We start from the raw sequence: 12169 nt of genomic DNA, 5'->3' as shown, positions 1-12169 counted from the left end.
GCATTCTTGACTCTAGGCATTATTATTAGGTCTTTTATGCATTTTCATTTTCTTTTTGTGCAATAAGTAGTTTAATCATATATAATATTTGGGAGGAATTTACTCCTCTTGGAATTTAAACATTTTTCTTGTTCTTTTCTTATGTGCTTAATTTGTCATGCCAACTCTAGGCTATAAATAAACACATGGAAGGAATGATAGAAAATATAAGCTAGTTTGCGTTCTTATAAAAAGCTGAATTGTACCATAGTGTGAGAGCAAATAAATAGCCAACTACCAACCAACCAAACAAAGATGCCCACTTTTCTAACAAAATACATTATCATTGCCAAATTTTTATTTTTTTTTCAAATCTTAATCTGTGCCAAGTTCTCTCACCAATAGTTGGGACCACAAACCTATCTATAAACTATTTACAATAAATCTGATCATGCTCAAAACCAAGTTATATTTCTAAGTGGTATAACCCAAGAACAAAAGTCAAAGATATCACTTTCTGGGAGTGGAAAAGATTAAAGGCAATTCACCCTATTTTAGACCTGGAGTTCCCACAAAAATTATGACACAATAAAAATTCTTCATTAAATCAGAGTGGCTTTCTTCCACCTGAATAACTGATCCAGGATGTGAGATAGTGTGGTTCTTTCTAGAAATTCTCCATTGTAGCCTCATTAAATTCATCACTTTAACAGTTTTTCCTCTTGAACATACAATTCAAAAAAAGGAGACTTCTACATCTTATCATTTTTCTAAGCATTATTTCCTTGCTTTAGTAAGTTCAGGTTGCTATAACAAAATGCCATAGATTGCATGGTTTAAACAATAGATTTTTATTTCCCATGGTTCGGAAAGGTGAGACTCTAAGGCCACATACAGTTGTGTCCTTTTCACTGTGTTCTTACATGGCAGAGATTGAACCAGCTGTGGTTTATTACTCTTCTTATAAAGTCACTAATCGCATCACCTCATGACCTCCTCTAAACCTCATTTACTTCCTAAAGGCTCCACCTCCTAATACCATCATACTGGAGTTCAGGCATCAGCATATTAATTTTGGAGAAACACAAACATCCAGTCCGTAGCATTAATTTTTAGCTTACAACAACTTAGTAAGTTTGCGATTGTTTTACTCACATCATAAATGAGATAAGAAAGATTAGGTAATTTGCCGAGGGCAACACAACATGCATGTTTAATTAAACTGGATTCCATAACCCTTGCTCTTTCCATTTATTCTATGTTAACCTCCAAAGTAGGCTCCCTCCTAAGGCGGCAGTGATTCAAGCAAATATGTGCTGCCTGAATCTTCTTTATTCTTAAAATTCCATTGATATTGCTAGGGGAAAAATCTGAGCAATGATCTATTTTAGCAAACCAAAATACTATTCATTCAAAAGCATCTTTAGAGCAATTATTGATGTTTAGATCAACAGTTATAGAATCCTGAGAGGAAAGCAGTTATTCTATTTGAAATTCACCTCCAAAAAGAATCTGACATCCTAATTTTCTTTCATTAAAAACAATTGGGAAAAATATTGAGAAATAATTATTATATTTTTTTAAACAAAAGAGCCAATAAACTGTATAGCATAAGGAAAACATGCAACAGATGAAAAATAACCTAGTTATCAGATTATCTTATTATTTCTTTTATTTTCTGAAGATATTGATATAGACATCATTGAATTTGATATGCTTGGGTTGCCTTAAATACGTTTGAAAAACAAGATCTTTACAAAATTTGCTTAAATATTTCTATCTAGGGACAAAAATTACAGCTGACTTAAGTTTCTTAAATATTCAGGAGTTGAAATTAAAAGACCAATATGTTATTTGTCTTAAATTTTTAAATAAAATGTATTTTATTTTGTAGTTAATCACTCCTAAATAATGTCTGAATAAGATGTAATCCCATAAATCGTCTCTTCCAAAATCTTTTTTCAGGAATGCTAGAGATTTGAATATTAACTTAGCTATACCCTATTTTTAGGGGGAAAAAAAACTCTGATTTATTCTAATACTACGGATTTGAGGTTATTAAAGCATAACAATATTTTCTCTAAAAATTTAGTGAGAAAGATAATAAATAGCAAATAATTCTGGAATTATAATTTAAGTAATATTGAATGCCATAGTATAATTTCTTTTGTGGCTCTTGATTTCTCAATAAGAACAATGATTTTATTCAATGGAAATTTCACCTTTTGACTAATTCTGAAAAAAAATTGATACACTTAAGCATGACAATTAGAAAAAATATGCATAATTCCTCTGCAAAATAAATTTTAAAACAAATACTTTGTGTGGTACCTGACTATTTTCATTACATTAATTTGTTCTGAATCTGTCTTGGCAATAGATTGGTTCATGCATGTATTCAAACTGGACATAAAGAAATGTAATTTATTTCTAGGTTCTTAAAAGTTGTGATGATCGAGAAGGATACCAGCTACTTATTTCTGTCAGCCAATTGACATGACTTCTAATTCCACTTCCATTGCTGCCGGGCTTTTCTTAATTTCTGATATGCAGTAATAAAGTGCAATATCTCAGGAACCATTAGGGGAACATGATACTATCATTTCAATATATGTGTGAAATTTTATTCTCGGCTACACTCTAACTCCATTTTTTTACAACTGCTCATAATTTAAAGTATATCTTACAATGTTTTGACTTTATAGTTTATGAAACTTTTTTTTACAAATTCTATGTTTTGGACTAGCACAAAATATACAAAATTTTTCTAAATTCTCTCTCTTTCTCTCTCTCTCTCTCTCTCTCTCTCTCTCTCTCTCTCTCTCTCTCTCTCACACACACACACACACACACACACACACACACACAGAGTTTTCTAAGATGGCTGGAAGATAGATGATTCAAAACAGCTAGTAAAGTGTTTGAAATGGTGCATGAATATGTATCCATTTGGCATCCATACCAGCCAATGTGAAAGACGATACACTTAAAATGCTGTGGCAATACCTTGAAAGCATACTCCAACATTACATATTTAAATTCATTAGGTGTTCCCTACAGCCTCACAACTTCAGAGTAAATGGTGCTCCTCTGTTCTTTACTTTTATACATGATTTCAAAAAACTGAAATGAACCAATGATACATTTTATAATTAATATGTAATATGCTATGATTTAAGATTTAATTCGTTTTTCTGACCACAGTGTTCTCTTTGATTCTGAACTCTATTTTCTGTAAAGAAGGTCAAGAAGCACTGTTGAGTTTTTAATTAATTAAGGTTTTAAATTTTAGAGATTATTTTGGAGACTTTGAGACTTTATAAACTCTACTTCTAAATTCTACTGGTAATAATTTACAAACTTTTGATTATAATTATAATCAATCAACACTTTCTGTGGATGGATTATATAAATATTTCTCATTTAAATTTTAATTGTAAAATAACCATTTAAAAATATTTAAATGAAATATTGATGTATATAGTGCTTATTATTTATACAGTCAAATATTTTTATTTTTAATATTATTTTAAGTAGATCTTATATATCTCATTTTATTTTATCGTTCTTATTTCTCTAATATAATAAATGCTTTGACATTTGTAGAGATATTGGTAGAATAAGCATCACAGCATTAAATGTACAGAGTGACAACGAATGAACGCCATGGTTTAGGGGAGATTCAAAAATCTAATCACATTTCAGAAGATGACTGTGAAAAGTAGAACCAAATTTTACACAGATAGTTATTTTGAAATAATAATTTAGTCAAGTACTAAGATTAGTCTCATTTGTAGGTCTGCACTCAGAATTTCACAATAGGAAAGAGCATTGGTTCATTTAAAAGCGTTATTTATAATACACTGGTAATCATATGACAAAAGCAAAAAAACAAAAACAAAACAACATTAGAAGATGCTTTGGATGCTGTGATTTACTAGTAGGGTTTGGGTTAATTTCATTTGTTTTTTCCTTCCTGGGTTCTTATACATGAAAAAAGGAAATTTTTGAATAAAAGTTACCTTTTAACTAGAAATCATATTGAAGGTATTTTTTTTTTAATCTTTCATACAAAAGTTTGGGCTCTACATTATATATTTCCTATTAAAGGAGAGTTAGAAGAAAGACTATACATATAAACCCAGCATTTAATTTTAGTAAACAATGAAATATAATCACATCCCAGATATTTGAGCTGGGGCCATGTTTCAACTAAATAGCTGATTTTAAAGAGTCTATACTAGATATATTAGGTCAGAGACTGATAAAAGTTTCATCTTCAAACAGGATACCTGGCTAAAGAGTATGCCCTGACAGCCTTTATACTCAAATATCACTTAAGATAAATTTAATAAAATTGTAGCACTCTTTTGTATTTAAGTTCTAAAATGAGGATATTTATTGGTAAAGAAAATATGGCTAAGCTGCAAGGACTTGCATGTTGCTAACAACTGCAAATTTAAAGATTTTATACAATATATTGAAGGATTACCTTGAGTATGGAAACTAAAATAAAGGCTTGAGACAAACCAACATCTGATTATTCAATGAGAGTTACATCAATCCCTACTTTCAGAAACAAAGGTGTCCAGAAGACCAAGGTGCCTGAATACAGAGGTGTCCAGAAGAATCTTTCATATTGAAGCCTAGGAAACAATACAGCCATTCACATCAATCTATTCACATGATAGGTAAGCCCATTACATAAATTTGCATAATCATAATATTGCCTTAAACACAAAATTAAAATCATTGGAAATATGCAATGCTTACACTTATCTTTCAAATGAGATTGTACAAATACTTAGAACAGAATTATTCACATTATTAGGAATAAAGGTTCAAATGTTTATACTCTTAACTGCTCAACTGTAGGAGGTGATCAAACACTTTCCCAATAATTTGATGAAGTATAACACACTTGGAAAAATGGTCAAAAGATAAGTGTTTCATATCATTGTACTTAAAAGCAAAGAAATAAATTGAAGAATATCTAGTCAAAAATGTGCCCTTAAACCAGTAATATATCCATCTCTGCTAGTTTTAAAACATGTTGGACAAATGATACTGAACCTGTGAATAGAGCAGGAAAAGACCACTTAATGCCTGAGTGTAATACCCAGGCCTGACGGCTTTTTGCTTTGTGCCCTTGGGGCAATTTATACTTCAGTTTTTCTATCTGTAGAATGAGATAATAATAGGACTCATCTCATGTGGTTTTTAGGAGGATGAGATAAGTTAATATTTATAGAGCACTAGAAAATAGTGCTTGGCACAGAAAAAGAGCTGCATAGGTATTTTATCAAGTAATCAATTAATCCTTCGTCCTTCTTATTAGATGAGAATACCTTGTAGTATTTGGCTTATACAAGTCTATCAACCCATGAGCACTACTGATGATAATGATGATGATAATAATGATGATCATGACAGAGCAATAACATCTGTTCCTCTTTGAGAGAAGTTCCTAGCAAAGTATCATCAGAAATTTTATAATCTCTGGAATTTTCATATTCTTTATTGAAGTTTTGTATTTTTTTAAGATTCCATGATCTAAACATTGTTTTGATAATGGAGGAATTTATACAATAACTTTGAAATTCCTGGATTCTTAAAAAAAATTCAAAGGAAATTTTATCTTCAGTGTCACATTCTTAGGCTACTATATAAAGTTTTACCTATTCTTATCTTGCTAAAGATTTTATCCAAACATGTTGAGTTAACCTCATGTTTAAAAACAAATTTTTCAACCTTTCAATTTCAGAGCTACTAATTTTTTACTGTATTTTGGTTCACATACGCACAAACACATGCCTTCTGTGTTGTGCTACTTCATTATCTAATAAAAACAAAATTTATTGAAATAGTTGCTGGAAGTTCAAAAATGTATTGACTTTCAATACTAGTATTTAAGATAAACAGAAACTACTGCCTCTTACCAGTATTTGTAACAGAGTATCGATGCTATACTTAGCTGACATGTTTAACATTTGAGAAGTATATAAAGGAGAGGGATATAGGAAAGAACCTATCACAAAAACTCACATATATCATTTAAAATCCTTCTAATTCATTTTGTCTTCTGTATTTGTCCTACAAAATCTACATGGATTCTTGGGAAATTAGAAAAACACTGGGTTTCTTTATATATTTGGAATATCACCACTAGAAATAAATGTGCAAGCTTTTCATGGTATTCTCAAACCAACTCCTGGAAGTAATTAAGTTATTTCTTAGGATATTTACTTAAGATATAATTCACAAAAGTGATAGGAGGGAGGGAATTAGGCTATAGTCACTGGACCAATTCACTTACAATCAAAATTTACAGACTAGGATTAAAAGAGTGCAAATTCCTACCAAACTTGGAAGGAACAGTTAATTCTCAAATTATATGATTATTCTACAAATTTTAAAAAATGCAACACTACCAAGCACCATTTATAAGATTATAATAAGCCTGTTTCAAAATTAGGTATGAACAATACAGACCAATTTTACTTATAAACAAAAATAAAATTATAAACACATTTTATTTACATAGAAAAATTCCAAATAAAATATTAGACAACTGAACACTTTACTAGAAATATATTCTATCTGTGGGAAAGGTGTTTCTCCCACTCCAGTTTCCTCTAGGCTTTATGACTTGCTTAATAGGTAGGGAAAAGCTAAGAAACTCTTGTGAAGATCACAGTCCAGAGACAAATGTCTGAGATTTCATCATAAGATTAGAGAAGACTTCCCTTCTCCCATGATTTCCCACTACATCAACAGGGCTCTAATATAAGAATGGATTATGAAAATTCTGCAAGATGAGGACTCTCTGAAGAAAAAATATATATATTTACAGGAATCAAAGTCAAAAAATGAGACAAAAATAAGAACACTAGAGAAATTTGAAGCCTTTGACACCTACAGCTATAGAAAACAATAGATACAGGCTAAACTTAAATCAGGTTAACATAAAACCTCACACTATCTTAATTTTTATTATCCAATACATTATATTTGGTGTCTTAGTGTGAACTGCTATAACAGAACACCACAATTTAGTTGGCTTATTGATGACAGAAATTAATTTTTCAAAGTTCTGGAGTCTGGAAGTCTGAGATCATCATGTCAGCATGGTAAGGTTATGGTGAGAACTCTCTTCTTACTTGCACATGGCTGACTTCTACAGCAGAAAGAGCAGGAGAGCTCTCTGATGTTTCTTTATAAAGACACTAATCCTATTCATGAGGGCTCCACCTTTATGACCTAATCACTTCCCACCCACACCTCTCCAAATACCACTATACTGGGGATTAGGATTTCAACATATGAATTGAGAGGGAGCACAAATATTCCGGCTATAATGTTTGGCTTTCAACAAAAATAAATTACAAGGAATTCTAACAAGCAAGAAAAAATGTCTGGAGAGACAAAGAAAGACTAGATATATAACAGGGTTTGGAATGATCAGACAAGAACTTTAAAGTAACTATGATTAATACCTTATGTACTACAATGGCATAAGTAGGTAACCTTCAAGAACAGATAGATAATGCAAGCTGAGATATGGAAGCTCCAAAAATATTCAAAAGGAAATGCTAAAAATAAAAACTGATGGAGTTTTTATTTTTGACAACACTGGTCATTCCTGACTTTGCTGCCCTCACAAGAACTAACAACTATTCTTGTATACCACTGACAGATTCTTAGATCTTGGAAAAGAAGTTGAGGCACTTCTCTGCATCCAGAAACCTAGACGGACAGTGTTAGAAGGGTCAGAGAAAGGGCTACACACTGACCATATTGCCTCTCGCCTAGTATAGCACCACATAGAGAGGTTTCCCCTGAGCTTATGATCCATCTAGTGGTAAGAGAGAATCTAGGGGTAACATTCAGCCCTCTCAGTGTTATGAGTCATTTTATGGGAGCCCCTATCCTAGTTTTTCCACACTGGGATCACAGGGGAATCTGCAACGCTCATTCACTGTGAGTCTAATTGAGATATAGAAGAGGGGAAGGGTTTCGAATGACCATCACTTGGGTCTTGGCGAACCAGGTTCCTACCTGTAGAGCCCAAGTGGTAGTCCCAATTAGTGGTTTTATCCCTCTGTAAGACTAAGTCAGTGGCACAGTCTGACCTGTGAATTTGGCAGGATGTCAGCCTAATTCAGGTCTGCCAGTGAGGAGCTCTGCTGGCCTTGGAGTCTGTTCTGCCCATGCCCAGGCAGAAAAGCTAAGCCATAGTCCCACCCACTGCAGACCATGGCTTCTGACCCCTCCAGACCAGAAATCCTGCTCCGGAAAATTTGGCAAGTTGCCTGAAATGGGCCCTTCCATTTCCACTCAGACAAGAGCCTGAATCATAGACTCAACTATGAGGGAGGCTGGACCCCAGCTCCCACTGACAGGGAGGGCTGTCAAGAACTCCTGGAAGCTGCATAACCCAGCAACTCATGGACTGAGAGGTGGGTGGGTAGAACTGATCGCCCAGAGCAAAGCTGGTGGTCCTGTTTGTCCGTGAAACATGGGGCACATGTTGGCTTGAGTCAAGACCGCAAAGGCTATGAGTAGCCTTGGAGCTACTTCTCCCACCAAGCCTGGGCTGGGAAACTAATTCACAGCCCCACCTGTTTCTGAATACAGTCTGCTGTGCTGCCTGACCTGAGGAGGGAGTGATTGACTTATAATACACCAGGTTGGCCTGGTGCCCTGTCACAGGTCACTCAGTGGACCTGCTATAGCCTGAAGAGCCATGGTCAGCCTGCCTGTCTGCACACTACTAAGAAAATGTGTCTTGCTCCTCATATCTCTTCTCCAACCTTCAGTGGCTGCTTGATGCCATTTGTGACAAATCAACACCACCAGTGTTAAATGATTCTGAATTCAAGGTGTGGCATCTTTGTTATCTGAAGCATGAGTGAGAAGTTGGCAATGATGTGGTGGCAGTTTAAATGCAGTATTGGCCAAGTCCAAGTTGTCAACTTCAAGAGTCTATTTACTAAAGACAGGGAACAGAGGCCCAAGCATGTTTGATCATCTTCTTCCTTCTGCTGTGACCTTTGGGGCCAGTCTAGGGTACCATTTGAAACTTGTCCAGTCTGTGGGGCTGCACAGGGAAAGCACTGGTTTTGTATGTCTCTTGTGGTATTAGAAAAATAAACCTGTACAACCTGCAAAAAAAAAAAAAAAAAAAAAAAAAAAGGCAACCTTACCAGAGCACACAGGAAGCTGCATAGCTCATCCCATAGCCCTATTTACAGTACCACTTGAACAGAAAGCACAACTCATAATTTTCTCTACCTACAAAGCAAACCTTGTGGTTTTCACTGACTAGAATATTCAGTGCATACTTCTACGTGATTCAGGTCCCCAGTCAACAATCCATGTAAACCATAGGTCCCAACTTGCTACTCCACAAGAACAAGAAAACTAATTTATAGCCTCACCTACTGATGAGTATGGTACCCATTCCTGACAACCGATTAAGCCTGACTAGAGAGTCCTGGCAACCACAAAACCCACTCTACAGCCTCACTTGTACAGGAAGCCAAGCCAACACTCCTATTCAGCTATTTTCAGCCAGAGGTAAACTCTCCTTACCTGACCTCACAGTTTAAACAGTTGCCTTGCCTAGACCCTAGTATGAGCTCCACCTGCCCAAGGAAGTTCCCAGCATACATGTCCAGAAACTCAAACTGAGCTGACTGGTGAAGAACTGTTTCTGCCAAAGTGAACCTGCAAAGTCTGGAGGAGAAAGTCACTTACTCAGATGCACCAATACCCATGTAAGAAATCAAGAATCATAAAAAAATCATGTAAATATGACATTGCCGAAGGAAACTAATATAGTTCTAGTAACTGGCTGTAAAGAAATGGAGACTGTCAGACGATTAATATAAAATAATTTTCTTTAAAGAAGTTTAGTAAACTATAAGAACACAGGGACAACTAAATGAAAATAAAAAAACAATGAATGAACAAAATGAAAAGTTTGTTCAGAAAAAGAATCAGAAACCCCCCAAAACTCTCAAAATTCTCGAGCTGAAAAATACAATAACTGAATTGAAGAATTGTGCTCCAAAAGAAGACTCAACCATACAGATGAAAGAATCAGTGACCTGTTATATAGGACATTAAAATCATCTTAAGCCAGTGGAGCAAATATAAACAAACAAACAAATACTTATGAGAGTAATGGGACACAATGAAAAGAGATATTTGTATTATGGGAATTATAGAAGTAGAAGAGAAAGAAAGGGCTTAAACATATATTTAACGCAATAATGGCTGAAAACTTCCCAATCCTAGGGAGAGAAATAAACATCCAGATTTAGGAGGCCAGAGACTTCTAGACAGGTTGAATCTCACTAGTGCTAAACTGAGACACATTGTAATTAAATTGTCAAAAGTCAAAGACAAAGAATTTTAAAGCAGGAAGAGAAAGAGAGAAGTTAACCACAAGGGAATCACCGTAAAACTAGGAGATTTCTCAACAGAAACTTTTCAGGCCAGAAGAGATTGGTATTCAAAATATCAAAGTAGAAAACCATCAACCAGAATTAAAGGAGGGATAGAGACTTCCCCAAACAAACAAAAGCTGAGGGAATTCATTATCACTAGACCTGCCTTATATGACATGCTAACCAGAGGTCTTAGAGTGAAAATAAAAGGAAACTAATTAACATCATATATGCATAAGAAGGCAGTGTAAAAATCACTGATAACAGTAAATATGTAGTCAAAATTGTATTCTAAAATAGGGTAACTATGGTATATAATTCATTTACAACTCTAGTATAAAAGTTAAAAATATAGTAAAAGTAAGCATGTTTATCATAATCTGTTATTAACTACACAATATGACAAAAAAAACATATGAATTGTAACCTCAATAGCCTAAAATGTGAGTGGGAAGAGAAACAAAAATATAAATTTGAGAAATTCTAATGAATTGAAGTTGTTAGTTTAAAATGTTATAATTTTAAGATATTTTATATAAGCATCATGGTAATCACAAGAGAAAGGCCTGTAGTAATTATACAAATGAATGTGACAAAGAAGTTAAAACATACTGATAACATAAGACATCAAAACACAAAAAAGATAGCAGGGTAAGAAATAAATAATGAGGATCTGCAAGACGACCAGAAAACAAAAGAATGGCAATAACAAGTCCTTGTTTATCAATGATTATTTTAAACATAAACAAATTAAGTTCTCCTATCAAAAACATAAAATGGCTGGATTGATAAAAAAAGAATGATTCAATGCACGTAAGAGACTCACTTTAGTGTTTAAGACACACATATAATAAGAATGAAGAGATAGAAAAATGATCATTATATGAGAGAGAAAGGTCATTATATAATGATAGAAAGGACAATATATCAAGGAGATATGTGTCCAAATTCAGACACTGAAATACATAAAGTAAACAGAGCTAAAAGAAATAAACGGCAGTACAATAATAGTTGAGGATTTTAATAATTCACTCTCAATATTAGATAGATCATTGAGACAGAGAGACACAGCAAGGTAACAACAGATATTAACACTATAGATTAAATACACCTTAAAGACTTGTAAGGAACATTCTATCTGCCTACAGCAGAATACACATTCTTCTCAAACACATATAGAAATTTTTTTAGGATAGGCCATATAAAGACCACAAAACAAGTGTTAGCAAATTCAAGAGTGAAATTATATCAAGTATCTTATCTGACCACAATAATATGAAACTGGAAATAAATAATAAGTGGAAAACTTGAAAATGCATGAATATATGAAAATTAAATATTACTTTTCTGAATAACCAGTGGATCAAAGAAGAAATTAAGGGGAAAATTAAAAAGTATCTTGAGAAAAACTAATATGGGAACACAACATACCAAAATTTATGGGATGTATCAAAAGCAGCTCTAAGAAGTAAGTTTATAGCAATAAATGTCTACATTAAGAAGAAAGATACCAAATAAACCACCTAATCCTGTGCCTTAAGAAACCAGAAAAAGAAGAACAAACTGAATCCAAAGTTAGCAGAAAGGAAAAAATAGAGATTAGAGCAGAAACAAATAAAATGGAGAACAGAGAAACAATAGAAAAATTTAACCAAACTAAGAATTAGATCTTTGGACAAAATTGACAAACTGTTAGATAAAATAAGGAATAAAAGAGAATTCAAATCAACAAAATT

Source organism: Rousettus aegyptiacus, unplaced genomic scaffold (genome assembly GCF_014176215.1).
Source record: "Rousettus aegyptiacus isolate mRouAeg1 unplaced genomic scaffold, mRouAeg1.p scaffold_m13_p_10, whole genome shotgun sequence".
In the NCBI taxonomy this organism is placed as follows: domain Eukaryota; kingdom Metazoa; phylum Chordata; class Mammalia; order Chiroptera; family Pteropodidae; genus Rousettus; species Rousettus aegyptiacus.
This window is presented reverse-complemented; position numbering follows the sequence as displayed.